Consider the following 19,073-nt stretch of genomic DNA (forward strand, 5'->3'; position numbering starts at 1 on the left):
TTGGCCCAGGAAGTACAAACATGGACTCAGTTACGACTTGACCTCCTAGCCCAGATATGACTAGCACTATAAGAACAGCTCTGGAGAATGAAACTGCAGCCAGCCAGTGGCTCAGGGATTCTTGCAAACCAGGAAGCCACCAAATCCACCAGTCCACTTTATTTCCCCAGCTCTGTGAAGTTAACCAGTACACGTGATAAGCTTGAGTGACAAGCACGTGGGTGGGGGTGAGGGTCATGTGGATAGTGATAAGGAAGGTGGAACTGGGTTTTATCCTAGAAAGATAATAAACCCATAGAGCTTTTTGAGAGAAATATATCGACTTACTTAGGAAGATTTCATTATGCAATGCCCTGGACAGTGAATTCAACCAGAAATATGATGGGAGGTAGGTCTGTGAGGAAGGGGGATTGGGCACAGAGAAAATCCGACCCATGGTGCAGTTATAACAGAGGCCTCCGCTGACCCTGTGGGTAGCTCTGGGGCTGGGACTGTCTTCTAAGTTGTCCCAGTTGAGGCAAGTAGGCCAGACCCTTGTGTCCCTGCATTAATCATGTATGATATTAGGAGACACAATTCCCTAGAGCTGAAGGAAGTTCCAATGAGGAGGAAAGCTATGACTATCAGTATCTATTGCTACCAGCACCTAGGGGATGGATACATCGCTCCTGAAGAGTAGCCACTGTGCCCATTCAGAGTGGATGGGGCGTTACATTTGCTCTACTACATTTCACCTGTGGAGCTAAAGAGAACATACACTTATTTACGCTAATTGTTGATGTTGATTACAGCTTTACCTGGTTATGCTCATAGCAAGGTCTATTAGTTATCTATACAATGAATTACCCGAACACCTAGTGGCGTAAAACAACAAATATGTATCATCTCACAGTTTCCCTGAGTCAGAAATCTGAGCATGACTTAATCTGGGTGCCTCTGACTCAGGGTCTCTCGTAAGGCTACAGTTAAGGTGTTGGCAGGGTGTGCTGTCATCTCAAGGCTTGATTGACACAGGTCTGCTTCCAAGCTCACTCACACAGGTGCTGGTAAAAGGTCCTCACTGACTGTTAGCTGGATGCATCAGCTGCTTCTCATGTGGGTCTATATCTAGGACTACTGGCAACTTGGCATCTTTCTGTCCCAAGAGCAAAGATCTGAGGGACTGGGCTTCCCTGGTGGCACAGTGGTTGAGAGTCTGCCTGCTGATGCAGGGGACATGGGTTCGTGCCCTGGTCCGGGAAGATACCACATGTCACGGAGTGGCTGGGCCTGTGAGCCATGGCTGCTGAGCCTGAGCATCCGGAGCCTGTGCTCCGCAATGGGAGAGGCCACAGCAGTGAGAGGCCCGCTTACCACACACACACACACACACAAAACAAACACACAAAAAAAAGATCTGAGGGAGACAGGGAGGAGGAGGGAGAGAAAAAGATAGGAGAGAGAGAGAGAGCCTTTTTATAATCTAGTCTTGTAAATGACATCCCATCACTTCTGTTGTATTCTATTCCTTAGAAGTGAGTTAATAAGTCCAGCTCACACTCTAGCATTGGGGATCTGAACAGGGCTTGAATGCCAGGATGTGAGGGTCATCGGGGACTATATTAGGTACCACCTACCATATAGGGGATTAAAAACATTTTCAAAGGGAAATTCTTTGGACTATCCCCAAACTCAATCCATCAGATATACCTATAGAAATTTAAAGAAGACAACCACTGTAGAACACACTGTGCTTGTATCAGAATGATATCCAACTTACAAACATGCAAAGACTTAAACACACACAAACACACAGACACACAGACACACACACACACCAGTGCTACTGGTCTGCATGAGAGAAGTACAGGAATTGAAAGCAAGCCTTAAGAAATTTGATACTGCTTGACGTCCAAATGCATGATCACTGTACTCATTAACTGGATATAGAACAAAAATATTGGAACAAATATATTTAAAGTAAAAATAATTAGACCAAAAATATTTTCAAAGTCCATGAGGGGTATGAGGGAGAAAATGGTCCTTCACCACAGAACTTAAGAAGCCCTGCTACAGGTGACTTCATACCCTTGCCAGATGGACCACTACTGGGCAAAGGAGTCAGCTTAGACTGTGGGGAGAAAAGTATTAGACAATGAATCAAGAACTGTGTTCTTAGCTCTGCCTCTGATATTTCCTAAGAGGAACTGGATATCTCTTAACCTGCCTGGATTTGTATCCTGATCTGCAAAAAAAAAAAAAAAAAGCATCAACTGGAAGGTCCCTTTGAAGTCTAAAGGGCTTTAATTTGTAAAGTAGTTTGCTGTGTTTTGAGACAAATTAAACTGTTAGTAATTTTTTGTGTGATTTCTACACATCCATCCAGAATCTACCAACTGCAGCTACAAAGAGTCCATCCAAGTTCACTTACTTATATAAAAATAGTCCATCTAATTAGGACTATTTGAGAAAATGCGCAGATCCCTCAGCTTGGACACATATTGCAAGGTTTCCCTCTTATGGACCCTCACTTCCTTATCATGGCTTCTTAAATGGCTCCAGAGACAATATGGTAGAGTCTGTATGGACCAAAAGAGAAAACAGAGTGATGGTCATCTCCGTAATAATAATAATAATAATATGAGTAATTTTCTCTAAGAAATACAATTTTAATAAAATTACTATAGGTTTTTAAAATTATTTATTCAAAAATACTTTTATACTTAATATTGCTTCACAAATTTACTATTCTAGTTTTTCAGTTACTTTGGTCACTAAACTTCAGGAATAAATTAAATTCTACTTAGTGAGGATAGCTAGAGTTCTTTTCCATCTTGTTGTCCTCACACGGTAAATAAAGATTGTTCTGGGAAGCATAATAAACTGTAGATTCCAGTGGCTTAAGTAGAACTGCACATTGTTTCTGTGGTATTGGCTTTGACTACTGTAAAATATCATACATGGTCTAAACATCTGCCAGCAAAGACTCCTGGGCAGTTGGTACAGGCGCCATCTTACAGGTAAGTATCCTTAGATGTGTATATTTTTTTTAGGTCAACACAGAGTCTTCTGTGTATATGAGGCATAATCCTGGGATGCATAATGGTAATTATTGTAATAATAACAGTCAGTCATGCATGGCTGTTCTACCCCAATACAAATGATTATTTGATTATTTGATCCCAGACACAGACCTTTACTTTGGCCTCTCGTAAACACATCTAGCTGGTTTCAGTTATTTATTCTAATCTATAGAGGACATTTTGACTCATAATTCTACCAATAGCTTAACTCTCTCTCCCAGTCTTCATAATTTACAAATCTGATAAATGTACTTACTAAATCTTTATATTATTTATTGATATAAACTGTAAGAGGCCTCAGTTTAGAGCCACATTTAGTCAAGCCCAGCCAATATCAGGAAATCCCAATCAACCTATAGATTAGCTAGTGAGAAAAATAAATATTTTTTCCCACAAAAATATCTGATAGGTCAATGTCAGAGATCAGAAACATCTTAGGAATTTTATTCAGGGTTGGCATTGAGCCGTATACCAGTATACTCTTCAACTCACTCTATGTTCAAACAACTGAAAGCCCACCTTCCCAGATTTAACTAAATCTCCCATAAGTGTGCCCTGTGCAATCTTGTCAAATGCCGTTTAAGAAATCAAGATGCACTGTCTTAGAAAGAATCCCCTAAAAATAAAAAATTCATTTGAAATGACTCATTCTTTGTCGACTGCATTTCCATGGCAGCATGGGTAGAATTTATATTTCAAAATCAAGTTATTATCTAATTTTTCTTTGCCAAAGGAAGCTGGTGTTACAGAGCATACACATTGGAAGTAGTGTAGATAATGCCCTTTAGTAATTTGCAGTCTTGCAGAGAAGTTGGTATGGGCAAAAGTGCATGAAATATCAGAGAGAACAGTACAAATCCTAGGCTTTGGGAATTAATATTGTGAAGAGAGTTTTTTCTGCCTGAGCCATCAGAGGAAGTTTCCTTGCAGAGGTTGTAATTAGGCTGCATGTGTGTACTAGTTTGAGGTTCCCCAAAAGTAGCCCCTGATATATATGGGTCAAGTGCAAGTAGTTTATTTGTAAGGTGGAGGAGACCAGTAGAGAGGTAGAGAAGTGAGGCAGGAAGGGAGGGTAGTCAACAAAGCGTAGATAATAAGACAGTTGGCACCGTGGGCAGCCTACATCCCAATGGGAAGCCCTGGGAAGCAGTGTTGAACAAGCACCTAAGACTAATTCTCTCCAAAGTATGAGGAAGCTGTGGTTTTGTACATCATTCCTGACACCCATAGGTTGAGGTTGCTCTTGAAAGAGGAGGTATTAATTCTCTGGCACTTTCTGCCTGCCTGTGCAAAGTCAGAACAGGCTTCATGGCCAGAGAAAAGCCCTCGGGCAAAGAGAGGCAAGTACTAACAGTTGGAAGATGAGCCAGTGAGCATGAAATGGCAAAGGTGATGAGGGGGAATGCCATACACAGTGTGTGTGTTTGTGTGTGTGATTGTGGGGGGGGCACGCCCACACACAAATAAAGAGGTACAGGTGGAGAAGACCATCCATGCTGAGAGAATAACAGTTTAGCAGGAGCAAAGTGTATATAAAAGTATGTAAGAGAAATTAGAAGACAAGAATGCATTAAAACCACATTTCCAACTGGTGAAATTGCTCTAACAACTTTCACAATGAGATTAAGAATTACAGATTTCCTCATCGCAGTACTGGCAAAATGCTGGTTGTTCCTGCTTAAAATGAAGTAATAAAGCTAGAACTGATAAGGCAGTCAGGATTTCCCATCCATTCCTCCATTCCTGTATGAAATTCTGGCTGTCGAGATGGCAAGGGAAACTGTCCAGTTCACTGGAAGACATTTTGCTTTTCTCTGAACTCCTCTGGAAAGGTAAAATACTATCAGTAAGGAAGGCAATCTGGTTATGTCCACTTAAATACGGATCCCCAATGCCCTCTGGTACTCACACCTTTTTTCACTTAAGCCCCAGTATGCTCCAAAATCTAGAGTTTAAAAATCTAGAGTCTAGATCCAATAAGCCCTTTGCTATTTGATAACAATTAGAAAGTGCTACCCTCCTAAGACATTAAACTAAGTTCTTTAGTACGTGGAGAATACTAATTTTAATTTACTAAAAAAACCTCTGCAATTAGAACTCTAAATATTTATGTGTGTACTTTCAAAATATTAAAAAAAAAAATAGATTGCCTACATAAAAGAGCCAGAATTTATAAACCACTGATAAAACATAGACTCTGGGTATATTCCTCTTACAGAACTTTCATATTAAGCTTTTGGGTCAGAATGATCCATAATGTATAGCCAATTAGGTAGCTCTTTGAGAGGGTTGGAGCTTATGATGACAGAGGGCCTGATGAATGCAGTGACTCAAGAAGGTGACCAGCGGAGCATGTGGTACGTAGCACACCAACTAGCAATTTTAAAAAATCCAGCACCTTCTGGAAATAATACTTTTAAAATTATTCCCAAGACGCCAGCACTGACAGATTTAGAGCTGATCCTTCCTGGCAGTAAGCCACATTTTCTCTTTCTACACACAACATTCATCTCCTCCATGGCTTTTCTGAGACATCTCATCTTCGGCATCATCTTTTCCCATTGGTATCTGCTGCTCACCTCCAATGGGCTGTAGATTGGTCTTTCTCAATATAAATCTAATCATGGTACAACCATCTCCCACTTCAAGCCCTTTGGTGCCCCCCTTTTAGCAAAATTATCTATATTCTATTTTAATTTTAGTGAATAATGTTGTCTTAAATTAGTTTTTTGAATCCATAGTCAAATGAGGAAAATATGAGCTGTAGGGACATCTTTATTATATTTAACTTACTGAATTCTCAGAACTATACATATTCTGGGATTATTTTCTTTCCAGTTTTAAAGTTTGCAAGTATATTTTTTATGAAATGATTGTGTATTAGTCAGAGAGTCTTGCTAAGGTACAGTAACAAACAAACCCCCTTATCTCAGAGGCTTAACATGAAAGTTGATCTCTTACTCATACAAAGTTCACTGTTAATCTAGCAGCATTCCTAGGAATCATTTTTCCAAGCAGTGATGCAGGGTTTCAGACCATTTGTTTACACCTTGTGGCAATGCCACTTAAAACATGTTACCCTCCAGGGTCACTGTGGAGAGAGCTGGAAGATACCACAGAGTTATCCAAGTGTTCTTCATCTCTGTAATACTAGAATCCACTAGATTGCAGGATTTAGTACTGAATAAGCACTGAAGGAAAGCTTGGTTCTATTGATCAAGACAGTCATTGTTTATTTTAATCAGAGTTTTGGAAAGAGTCTCAAAGAATGGCTTAACTCTATTAAGTATACTGTCCTTTGGCTTAAGTAACTTAAAAGTCACCAATCTTTCAGCTCTTATCTTAATTCCTCCCTACCACCATCTCAGCCCATGTGATTGTTCAAGCTCCAGGCACCCCTAGCACGTAGTCCTGTTCCTCCCACAGCAGAAGGATTTAGGAAATCACTCCAATTTATTCTGCACTGTGGGGTTTGTGCTGATCCTGTGATATTCCACCAAAAACACTAATGGGGTCCTCATCGAAAAAAATTGTACAGAGTTCTGGTGGGTTTGACTATGATTATGGCCCAATGGCATAATCCAGCAGTTTTTAATTTACTGCTGGCAAAGTGAGAATATAACCTACATGAAAACAGTGTCCATATTTGTTTCCTTCTGTAAGTTTACACCAAGAATCTCTGCAGAGATGCAGGAGAACAAAGAGAGACTTAAAGTAATAAGAACTCTTCTGAGAAATATTTGCGGAACTCAATTCACTTGATTACATTGCACACCTACTCTTTACAAACTATAACATGATAAGGCAAGATCTTCCCATCTCTGGACTCACAATCAGACTGTGTGCCAGGATTAAGAAGGAGAGGGACAGACCAGCAAAATAAATGGTTCAATAAGAGAGGCACCGATACCGAGGTGTGAGCGTGCAAGGGAAAAAGAAATTACTGACTCATCTTCTCATGTTCCGTAACAGCTAGTGGCAAGTTGGTTTTTAAGTGAACCTTGATAACTTTGGAAAGATAATCAGGTACCGAGCAAGACGTGATTTGTAATTCCTGGCACATTTTGTGTTATTGGCTCCCTGGGTCTGGGATGGTATTGGGAAGGGAAGTATCTACAAACAGAATGAATAATGTGTAACCATAATATATTCTCTGTTTATTTTTACATCAGATGTTTGGAATGTTGGCACTATTAAAAAACTAATTTAATTTTGATTCCCTTTTGAACCCATGATGTTATAATGCAAACCCCCCAAACGAGCCATATTCCTACTGCTGAAAATTGGGTGCTGGTGCCATAATTAACCTAATGTTGTGTTTTTGATACATCTCTTTTAATTAACAAAATCTTTGAAGTTTTCTGGCAATTTCTTATTTTATGAAAAGGCCAATAATAATAATAAAACGGTACCTATCTGAAATTGGCCACCCAGTCTCATTCTTTTTTTTTTTTTTTTGCTTTATAACAAATTAAATCAGTTATACATATAGATATGTTCCCATATCCCCTCCCTTTTGCGTCTCCCTCCCCACCCCTCCAGGCGGTCACAAAGCACCGAGTTGATCTCCCTGTGCTATGCGGCTGCTTCCCACTAGCTATCTACCTTACGTTTGGTAGTGTATATATGTCCATGCCGCTCTTTCACTTTGTCACAGCTTACCCTTCCCCCTCCCCATATCCTCAAGTCCATTCTCTAGTAGGTCTGTGTCTTTATTCCTGTCTTACCCCTATGTTCTTCATGACATTTTTTTTTCTTAAATTCCATATATATGTGTCAGCATACAGTATTTGTCTTTCTCTTTCTGACTTACTTCACTCTGTATGACAGACTCTAGGTCCATCCACCTCATTACAAATAGCTCAATTTCATTTCTTTTTATGGCTGAGTAATATTCCATTGTATATATGTGCCACATCTTCTTTATCCATTCATCCGATGATGGACACTTAGGTTGTTTCCAGCTCCGGGCTATTGTAAATAGGGCTGCTATGAACATTTTGGTACATGTCTCTTTTTGAATTATGGTTTTCTCAGGGTATATGCCCAGTAGTGGGATTGCTGGGTCATATGGTAGTTCTATTTGTAGTTTTTTAAGGAACCTCCATACCGTTCTCCATAGCGGCTGTACCAATTCACATTCCCACCAGCAGTGCAAGAGTGTTCCCTTTTTTCCACACCCTCTCCAGCATTTATTGTTTCTAGATTTTTTGATGATGGCCATTCTGACTGGTGTGAGATGATATCTCATTGTAGTTTTGATTTGCATTTCTCTAATGAGTAAAGATGTTGAGCATCCTTTCATGTGTTTGTTGGCAGTCTGTATATCTTCTGTGGAGAAATGTCTATTTAGGTCTTCTGCCCATTTTTGGATTGGGTTGTTTGTTTTTTTGTTATTGAGCTGCATGAGCTGCTTATAAATTTTGGAGATTAATCCTTTGTCAGTTGCTTCATTTGCAAATATTTTCTCCCATTCTGAGAGTTGTCTTTTGGTCTTGTTCATGGTTTCCTTTGCTGTGCAAAAGATTTTAAGTTTCATTAGGTCCCATGTGTTTATTTTTGTCTTTATTTCCATTTCTCTAGGAAGTGGGTCAAAAAGGATCTTGCTGTGATTTATGTCATAGAGTGTTCTGCCTATGTTTTCCTCTAAGAGTTTGATAGTTTCTGGCCTTACATTTAGGTCTTTAATCCATTTTGAGCATATTTTTGTGTATGGTGTTAGGGAGTGATCTAATCTCATACTTTTACATGTCCCTATCCAGTTTTCCCAGCACCACTTATTGAAAAGACTGTCCTTTCTCCACTGTACATTCCTGCCTCCTTTATCAAAGATAAGGTGACCATATGTCCGTGGGTTTATCTCTGGGCTTTCTATCCTGTTCCATTGATCTATCTTTCTGTTTTTGTGCCAGTACCATACTGTCTTGATTACTGTAGCTTTGTAGTATAGTCTGAAGTCAGGGAGCCTGATTCCTCCAGCTCCATTTTTCGTTCTCAAGATTGCTTTGGCTATTCTGGGTCTTTTGTGTTTCCATACAAATTGTGAAATTTTTTGCTCTAGTTCTGTGAAAAATGCCAGTGGTAGTTTGATAGGGATTGCATTGAATCTGTAGATTGCTTTGGGTAGTAGAGTCATTTTCACAATGTTGATTCTTCCAATCCAAGAACATGGTATATCTCTCCATCTATTTGTATCATCTTTAATTTCTTTCATCAGTGTCTTATAATTTTCTGCATACAGGTCTTTTGTCTCCTTAGGTAGGTTTATTCCTAGATATTTTATTCTTTTTGTTGCAATGGTAAATGGGAGTGTTTCCTTGATTTCACTTTCAGATTTTTCATCATTAGTATATAGGAATGCCAGAGATTTCTGTGCATTAATTTTGTATCCTGCAACTTTACCAAATTCATTGATTAACTCTAGTAGTTTTCTGGTAGCATCTTTAGGATTCTCTATGTATAGTATCATGTCATCTGCAAACAGTGACAGCTTTACTTCTTCTTTTCCAATTTGGATTCCTTTTATTTCCTTTTCTTCTCTGATTGCTGTGGCTAAAACTTCCAAAACTAGGTTGAATAAGAGTGGTGAGAGTGGGCAACCTTGTCTTGTTCCTGATCTTAGTGGAAATGGTTTCAGTTTTTCAGCATTGAGGACGATGTTGGCTGTGGGTTTGTCATATATGGCCTTTATTATGTTGAGGAAAGTTCCCTCTATGCCTACTTTCTGCAGGGTTTTTATCATAAATGGGTGTTGAATTTTGTTGAAAGCTTTCTCTGCATCTATTGAGATGATCATATGGTTTTTCTCCTTCAATTTGTTAATATGGTGTATCACGTTGATTGATTTGCGTATATTGAAGAATCCTTGGATTCCTGGAATAAACCCCACTTGATCATGGTGTATGATCTTTTTAATGTGCTGTTGGATTCTGTTTGCTAGTATTTTGTTGAGGATTTTTGCATCTATGTTCATCAGTGATATTGGCCTGTAGTTTTCTTTCTTTGTGACATCCTTGTCTGGTTTTGGTATCAAGGTGATGGTGGCCTGGTAGAATGAGTTTGGGAGTGTTCCTCCCTCTGCTATATTTTGGAAGAGTTTGAGAAGGATAGGTGTTCGCTCTTCTCTAAATGCTTGATAGAATTCACCTGTGAAGCCATCTGGTCCTGGGCTTTTGTTTGTTGGAAGATTTTTTATCACAGTTTCAATTTCAGTGCTTGTGATTGGTCTGTTCATATTTTCTATTTCTTCCTGGTTCAGTCTCGGCAGGTTGTGCATTTCTAAGAATTTGTCCATTTCTTCCAGGTTGTCCATTTTATTGGCATAGAGTTGCTTATAGTAATCTCTCATGATCTTTTGTATTTCTGCAGTGTCAGTTGTTACTTCTCCTTTTTCATTTCTAATTCTATTGATTTGAGTCTTCTCCCTTTTTTTCTTGATGAGTCTGGCTAATGGTTTATCAATTTTGTTTATCTTCTCAAAGAACCAGCTTTTAGTTTTATTGATCTTTGCTATCGTTTCCTTCATTTCTTTTTCATTTATTTCTGATCTGATTTTTATGATTTCTTTCCTTCTGCTAACTTTGGGATGTTTTTGTTCTTCTTTCTCTAATTGCTTTAGGTGCAAGGTTACGTTGTTTATTCGAGATGTTTCCTGTTTCTTAAGGTGGGATTGTATTGCTATAAACTTCCCTCTTAGAACTGCTTTTGCTGCATCCCATAGGTTTTGGGTCGTCGTGTCTCCATTGTCATTTGTTTCTAGGTATTTTTTAATTTCCTCTTTGATTTCTTCAGTGATCACTTCGTTATTGAGTAGTGTATTGTTTAGCCTCCATGTGTTTGTATTTTTTACAGCTCTTTTCCTGTAATTGATATCTAGTCTCATAGCATTGTGGTCAGAAAAGATACTTGATACAATTTCAATTTTCTTAAATTTACCAAGGCTTGATTTGTGACCCAAGATATGATCTATCCTGGAGAATGTTCCATGAGCACTTGAGAAGAATGTGTATTCTGTTGTTTTTGGATGGAATGTCCTATAAATATCAATTAAGTCCATCTTGTTTAATGTATCATTTAAAGCTTGTGTTTCCTTATTTATTTTCATTTTGGATGATCTGTCCATTGGTGAAAGTGGGGTGTTAAAGTCCCCTACTATGAGTGTGTTACTGTCGATTTCTCCTTTTATGGCTGTTAGTATTTGCCTTATGTATTGAGGTGCTCCTATGTTGGGTGCATAAATATTTACAATTGTTATATCTTCTTCTTGGATTGATCCCTTGATCATTAGGTAGTGTCCTTCTTTGTCTCTTCTAGTAGTCTTTATTTTAAAGTCTATTTTGTCTGATATAAGAATTGCTACTCCAGCTTTCTTTTGGTTTCCATTTGCATGGAATATCTTTTTCCATCCCCTTACTTTCAGTCTGTATGTGTCTCTAGGTCTGAAGTGGGTCTCTTGTAGACAGCATATATATGGGTCTTGTTTTTGTATCCATTCAGCCAATCTGTGTCTTTTGGTGGGAGCATTTAGTCCATTTACATTTAAGGTAATTATCGATATGTATGTTCCTATTCCCATTTTCTTAACTGTTTTGGGTTCGTTATTGTAGGTCTTTTCCTTCTGTTGTGTTTCTTGCCTAGAGAAGTTCCTTTAGCATTTGTTGTAAAGCTGGTTTGGTGATGCTGAACTCTCTCAGCTTTTGCTTGTCTGTAAACGTTTTAATTTCTCCATCAAATCTGAATGAGATCCTTGCTGGGTAGAGTAATCTTGGTTGCAGGTTTTTCTCTTTCATCACTTTAATTATGTCCTGCCACTCCCTTCTGGCTTGTAGAGTTTCTGCTGAGAGATCAGCTGTTATCCTGATGGGGATTCCCTTGTGTGTTATTTGTTGTTTTTGCCTTGCTGCTTTTAATATGACTTCTTTGTGTTTAATTTTTGACAGTTTGATTAATATGTGTCTTGGCGTATTTCTCCTTGGATTTATTCTGTATGGGACTCTCTGTGCCTCCTGGACTTGATTAACTATTTCCTTTCCCATATTAGGGAAGTTTTCAACTATAATCTCTTCAAATATTTTCTCAGTCCCTTTCTTTTCCTCTTCTTCTTCTGGAACCCCTATAATTCGAATGTTGGTGCGTTTAATGTTGTCCCAGAGGTCTCTGAGACTGTCCTCTGTTCTTTTCATTCTTTTTTCTTTATTTTGCTCTGCAGCAGTTATTTCCACTATTTTATCTTCCACCTCACTTATCCGTTCTTCTGCCTCAGTTATTCTGCTATTGATCCCGTCTAGAGTATTTTTTATTTCATGTATTGTGTTTTTAATCGATGCTTGATTCATCTTTAGTTCTTCTAGGTCCTTGTTAACTGTTTCTTGCATTTTGTCTATTCTATTTCCAAGATTTTGGATCTGGGAAATAGAATCTTGGATCATCTTTACCATCATTATTCTGAATTCTTTTTCAGGTAGACTGCCTATTACCTCTTCATTTGTTAGGTCTGGTGGGTTTTTATCTTGCTCCTTCTCCTGCTGTGTGTTTTTCTGTCTTCTCATTTTGCTTATGTTACTGTGTTTGGGGTCTCCTTTTTGCAGGCTGCAGGTTCGTAGTTCCCGTAGTTTTTGGTGTCTGTCCGCAGTGGCTAAGGTTGGTTTAGTGGGTTGTGTAGGCTTCCTGGTGGAGGGGACTAGTGCCTGTGTTCTGGTGGATGAGGCTGGATCTTGTCTTTCTGGTGGGCAGGTCCACGTCTGGTGGCGTGTTTTGGGGTGTCTGCAGACTTTTTATGATTTTAGGCCACCTCTCTGCTAATGGGTGGCGTTGTGTTCCTGTCTTGCTAGTTGTTTGGCATAGGGTGTCCAGCACTGTAGCTTGCTGGTCGTTGAGTGAAGCTGGGTGCTGGTGTTGAGATGGAGATCTCTGGAAGATTTTCGCTGCTTGATATTATGTGGAGCTGGGTGGTCTCTTGTGGACCAGTGTCCTGAAGTTGGCTCTCCCACCTCAGAGGCACAGCACTGGCTCCTGGCTCCTCAATTTGGGATGATTTGTTGTCTATTCGTGTATTCCACAGATGCAGGGTACATCAAGTTGATTGTGCAGCTTTAATCCGCTGCTTCTGAGGCTGCTGGGAGAGGTTTCCCTTTCTCTTCTTTGTTCTCACAGCTCCTGGGTCTCAGCTTTGGATTTGGCCCTGCCTCTGCGTGTAGGTCGCCGGAGGGCGTCTGTTCTTCGCTCAGACAGGACAGGGTTAAAGGAGCAGCCTCTTCGGGGACTCTGGCTCACTCAGGCCAGGAGGGAGGGAGGGGCACGGAGTGCGGGGCGAGCCTGCAGCGGCAGAGGTCGGCGTGACGTTGCACCAGCACGAGGCGCACCGTGCGTTCTCCCAGGGAAGCCGCCCCTGGATCCCGGGACCCCGGCAGTGGCGGGCTGCACAGGCTCCCGGAAGGGCGGTTTGGGCAGTGACCTGTGCTCGCACACAGGCTTCTTGGCGGCGGTAGCAGCAGCCCCAGCGCCCCATGCCCGTCTCTGGGCTCCGCGCTTTCAGTCGTGACTCGCGCCCGTCTGTGGAGCCCCTTTAAGCAGCGCTCTTAATCCCCTCTCCTCGCGCACCAGGAAACCAAGAGGGAAGAAAAAGTCTCTTGCCTCTTCGGCAGCTCTAGAGTTTTCCCGGACTCCCTGCCGGCTAGCTGTGGCACATTAGCCCCCTTCAGGCTGAGTTCTCGCCGCCAGCCCCAGTCCTCTCCCTGCGCTCTGACCAAAGCCCGAGCCTCAGCTTCCAGCGCCGCCCGCCACGGCGGGCGAGCAGACAAGCCTCTCGGGCTGGTGAGTGCTGCTCAGCACCAATCCTCTGTGCGAGAATCTCTCCGCTTTGCCCTACCCAGGTATGTGGGGAGTTTCTTGCCTTTTGGGAGGTCTGGGGTCTTCTGCCAGCATTCAGTAGGTGTTCTGTAGGAGTTGTTCCACGTGTAGCTGTATTTCTGGTGTCCAGTCTCATTCTTAAAGCTTTTCATCTTTGGATTGATTTGCACATCTCAACCTATTATGGAGGTGGACAGATATTATTATACCCATTTTGCAGATGAGGAAATTGAAACTGAGGGCTTTGGAGACTTGCCCAAGCCGGTGAGAATGACTCCTACACCAAGACTCTAAAGACATTTCCAATCACGATAATCATAGTGGTTCAGTTCCCGTAACACAGGTTTTCTCAACCTGGGTACTATTGACACTTGGGGCTAGATACTTCTTGATTGTGGGGGCCTGTACTGAGTATAGTAGGATGTTTAGCAGCATCCTCAGCCTCTAGGCCTACATGCCAGTAGTGGTCCCTCAGTTGTGACAACCAAAAATATCCCCAGAAGGACAAAATCGCCCCTGCTTGAGAATCAGGATTCATGACAAACGGGTTCTCCTGTTTATACAGCTTCCTCTCTACTGGCTTCGTGCTGAGTCTTCAATTTCTTTAAAAAATTGTAAAAAATCTATTGTGAACTTACCTTTCACTATGGGCTAATGTCAGCAGCTTTCAGCTTACTGACTGCACAGTGAGAAGCCAAGCTACATGAGGACAGGAACCACATCTGTTTTCTTCAAGGACTCTTTGTTCAGTGAATGGAAAAGTGGATCACTGGTGCCAACAGGGGACAACCACATCACACACTCTACATACAATACACAATTTCATTCTCCAGCCATCTCTATGTTAGGTATTAAAAGGCCCATTTTACAGGTGAGGCAAAGTTTAGAGAAATTAAGTAACTACTATAACAATTATAAGTCATCAGCCTGGATTTAGTACCCAGGTCAGTCTAATTAGAAGCCTTTATGGATTCTTTTATGCCAGTGTCTGTTCACATTGTAGTTTCATACAACTATTAGATTGTGAAATAAAGTTGATTGGTCAAGACTAGCATTTTCTTTCTAATGACATAGAATGGAATGGAATAGAAAAGGATAGAAAATATCAACATGAATTATATGTAGTTACATTAAGGTATCATTGGATGAAACTTTTGTTTCACTTTGTGTGTCTGTGTGTTAGTAGTTCATAATGCAAAATACACATTTTCCCTTGTGGGTCAGAAATATTTGAAAAACATTGCCATACTACCTATCATTTGTCTTCTAATGGCTAGAAAATGTTTTATTGGCCTTCTCAAATTAATTCATCTATTAAATTGGAAGTTTGTTCTTCTACTAGTCCAGCCTATTTATCACTTTGTCTAGCTGGTATGCCTGTGCTGATATTAAATCTGGGGAAAGTTGAAGAATAGTCCTAAAAAGAGGATGTCATGGATATTTACCAGGTCCAGGAGGTAGAAATACTGGTGTTGCACACACACACCCGTTTGGAGTTTCCACTGGAGAATTACTAGGTTTCCAGCTTTCTGAACTTCCACTGATATGACTTATATTTTGAAGGAAGCATTTCCCTTCCACCTCAGGCTCCAGTATTATTTCCCAAAGATACCCATGATCAGTGATCTCTCAACAGAATTAAACAGGGAGTCAAATGGCAAAGGACCAGCATGCTTCATAGTCCCAGCTCCCCCCTCCCCCTCCCTCTCCTCCATCTCCTCCTCCTCTTTTTTCTTCTCTCTCTCTCTGTCTCTCATCATTATCATGCTCTTGTATATATGGAAGTATACCTAAGAAAAAATTTAGAGCAGTTTGGTGGGACCAAGGACATCTGTTTTAATTCTCATGGATATTGTTAAGTTACTTTCCGAAGAGATCATAGCAATTCACTTTTACACTTAATGTTTGAATGTGTATTTTTCCCATAGCCTCACCAACATTGTATAGTGAAAACCTTAAAAGTTGTTTTGCCATTTTTAAGGTAGGAAATCATATCTCGTTGTTTATTTTGCATTTTTCAATTATGTGTAAAAGTGAACATCATTTCATTTATTGTAAATCCTCATTTTTTTCCTGCTTCACCTTTTCTATTCATCTGATAGTTTTCTTGTTGGTTAATAAAACCTCCTTACATATTGAGAGCATTAGATCCTGTAATATGCATTGCAAATATTTTCCCTGCTTATTATCTCTCTTTTGCCTTTGTTCTTTAGATACTGAAATCTTGACTTGAAAATTATATAAATTTCCTACTACAAATTATATTACTTGTTACCAATGTTCTCTTCTGGAATTTAGTTTTAATTTCATTACATAGTAATTTAAGATGCAATTTGTGTTGGGATAAAGAGAAAGACAGATCCAACCTTTATTTTAAGAAAGACAAACCAGTTTTCACAGAACTTCTTATTAAGTAATCTGACACTTTTTTACTGATTTCAAATGTCTCCTTTGATACATTTTCAATATCCATCTGCATTTTGCACAATTTCTAGAATTATGAAAAACATTGATTGAAACATATTATTGCCAGAATGTCATTTTGCAAAAAGAGTTAGTTATTCCTTTCACAATGATTTGAATTTTTTTCTGCACTGATTTGAATCCACAAAAGATGAAAGTTCATTAAGGTCTGGGGAGAGTCTTCTCTGATAGTCTTCTTCAGCAATGAACTTTTTAAAGTGTAACTTCTATAGAAATTGATTTCTCTTAGGGATCTTTCAGTTACTGCTTTATAGTTTTCTCTTTGTGTATAATATTGCATCTGAACAGGAAGGTTGTTTGATGGCTTGCACCATTTTCATTCATTTCCTTAATAAACATTTTTTGAGATCCTACCATATATGGGCACTGTTTTACATGCTGGGCACACAACACTGAAAAATTCAGATGGATCTTCACAGTGATATTGCAGTGGGTGGACATAGAGTCCCATTTTTAAAAATAACAGAATTCAGGTGTACCAAGAGCTATGATGGAAGGGCCAAAGTTTAGATAAAGAACGACTGAGGTAGAGTCAGGTGAGACAAAGTGTCAGACAGTGACTGTCTCAGGAGGTGACATGTGAGTTGGTGTCTCAGAGTCATGAGATGAGTCACCAGGCTCCTCTTCTTCAGTGCTGTCCTGGGCTCTGCTTGCTACCTGTCATGTCCTGGCAGATATTTACTGAATGAATAAATCAATCAATGATGGCCAGAGGTTCTGGCCTTGGCTCTGAGAAGCATTTTTAATTTATGTTGCCTTTAAAGTTCTATTATTGAAGAGCTGTTTAGACAAGTCCTGTGGTAGATTTTTACTTTGGGGAGGAAAGATATTTTCCTTCGGTTTTTATTCATTACTTATTGCAAAAACGATTTTGCAATGACTGATTTCAACATTTCTCCCTGGGCTTCTAAACCACCCTAGTCCCAAGCAAGCCTGAGCAAGTTTCCAAAACAGGGTTTTTCCTTCAAGTCTGACCTCCCAATCTGCCGTGAGGAAGCTTTACACATCCACACCTGTGTGGAGTACAGAGTGGCAGGGAGAAAGAAGTGAAAACAAGCCCACTGGGCTCAGGTGATGTATTTGTAGAATCTTGCTTCTCTCAAAACATTTCCTGTGAATCACAAAAACTCATGCTTGGATATGGTCTCTGAGGCTTGCTTTGCAGTGGGTTATACGTGAACCCCATCTTGTGCTTCTCCAAAAATATTTCCACTGGATAATTTTTAAGGCAGAGAAACTTAAACACACTTAATGAAACTTTCTTTTCATTGATTAGCTGAGTAACAAAATATATAGCGAAAAAATCCGAATGCATGAAATGGTGAATATTTGAGTCTTCGGCTAGTTTCTTCTTTTGTTTTTATTTGTTTGTTTTAAGATTGAAAGCTATTTTTTAACCTTTTTTTTTTTGCTATAGTTTCTTTTTATGATTATTGATCCCTATTAGCATTATAATTATATGTACTTGATATGAATTTTTTTCTTTGATCTGTCCTACCTGTCAATCAACAGTCTTTTAAACTCGAGATTCTTTCTTTCCTTCTTGACATTTGCCATTGTTTTCCACCCTGAATGCCTTGCTTGCTGTTCTCAAAAGCTGCCCAGGATCACTAAGAGCGTACACTGCAGTATCAAGTACCATGGCTTCAGGCTTTGCCGCAGCTGCCCGCTTTCTAAAAGGTCCCTTTATGCTCTGCAACTGCACTTATCCAATTCAGACTGACAAATATCAGTTCTTTCCCCCTACCATTCATGAAAAAAAAAAAAAAATCCCGAAAACAAAACCAAAAAACCCTGAAAGTGTAATAAATCCTTCCCTCTGCACAGTGTACATTAATACACCTTGTAATTGCATTTCCCTGTTGGTTTTAGTCCTTTTCCCTTTTATTCTTTCCTTTTGTACTCTGGCTTCCTCAGCATTACTACTCCCAGCCTTGGAATCCAAGCTGCAAATGCAGAAAACTTGCCCATCTATTTAGGACAAACTGAATGGATTACATTAAAGAGGCCACAGCACATCATCTGGTGGTGCTGCTTGCTAAAAGCACCCATTGCTCAGTTCACGAGAAAACAGCAGGTCTTGAATTCAAGCCTAATGATTTAGGAGCTCAAGAGCACACTGTGGGGTTCAATGGAAGTGAACTGTATAGTAGTATATTAGAGTATAGTATATGTGTATAGCATATGTAGGGTATAGTTTATTTTTCTACCAGTCACCATACTTATCCACATGGAGAAATCTGGAGGTTTTCAACCACTGCCTCTGGGGTAATCTCACTTGCTGCATGATTATGCGCTTGTTCTCTGCTGTTTCACTTGCCAATTTTAAGTAAGAACAGGTATGCTATTAGGAATGGCCGTATTTTACTGTATACAATTAACACTTGAGGAGAGTGGCCTTGAGGAGGTCATTTAAAGCAAATGTAAAGATTACCCAGTCTCTAGTAAGTGGAATATATGAGCTATAAGAGCTCTTCACTTCACAGAAGCCACAAATCAAGTCTTTCCTTACTTACATAGTTACAAGGAAACTATGGAGTTACTCCAAAGTCATTTTTGTTGCTTTATTAAACAAGTCAAATGACCATCAGATTCTTACAGAGCCATGGGTACCAGGGCCCCTTCAGGATATGAAAGGGCCTATTCTCAGACCTCAGGGACTCTAGGTCGGGACAGGAC

This window comes from Mesoplodon mirus (genome assembly GCF_964341445.2).
Source record: "Mesoplodon mirus genome assembly, chromosome: 15".
Taxonomy (NCBI): Eukaryota; Metazoa; Chordata; class Mammalia; order Artiodactyla; family Ziphiidae; genus Mesoplodon; species Mesoplodon mirus.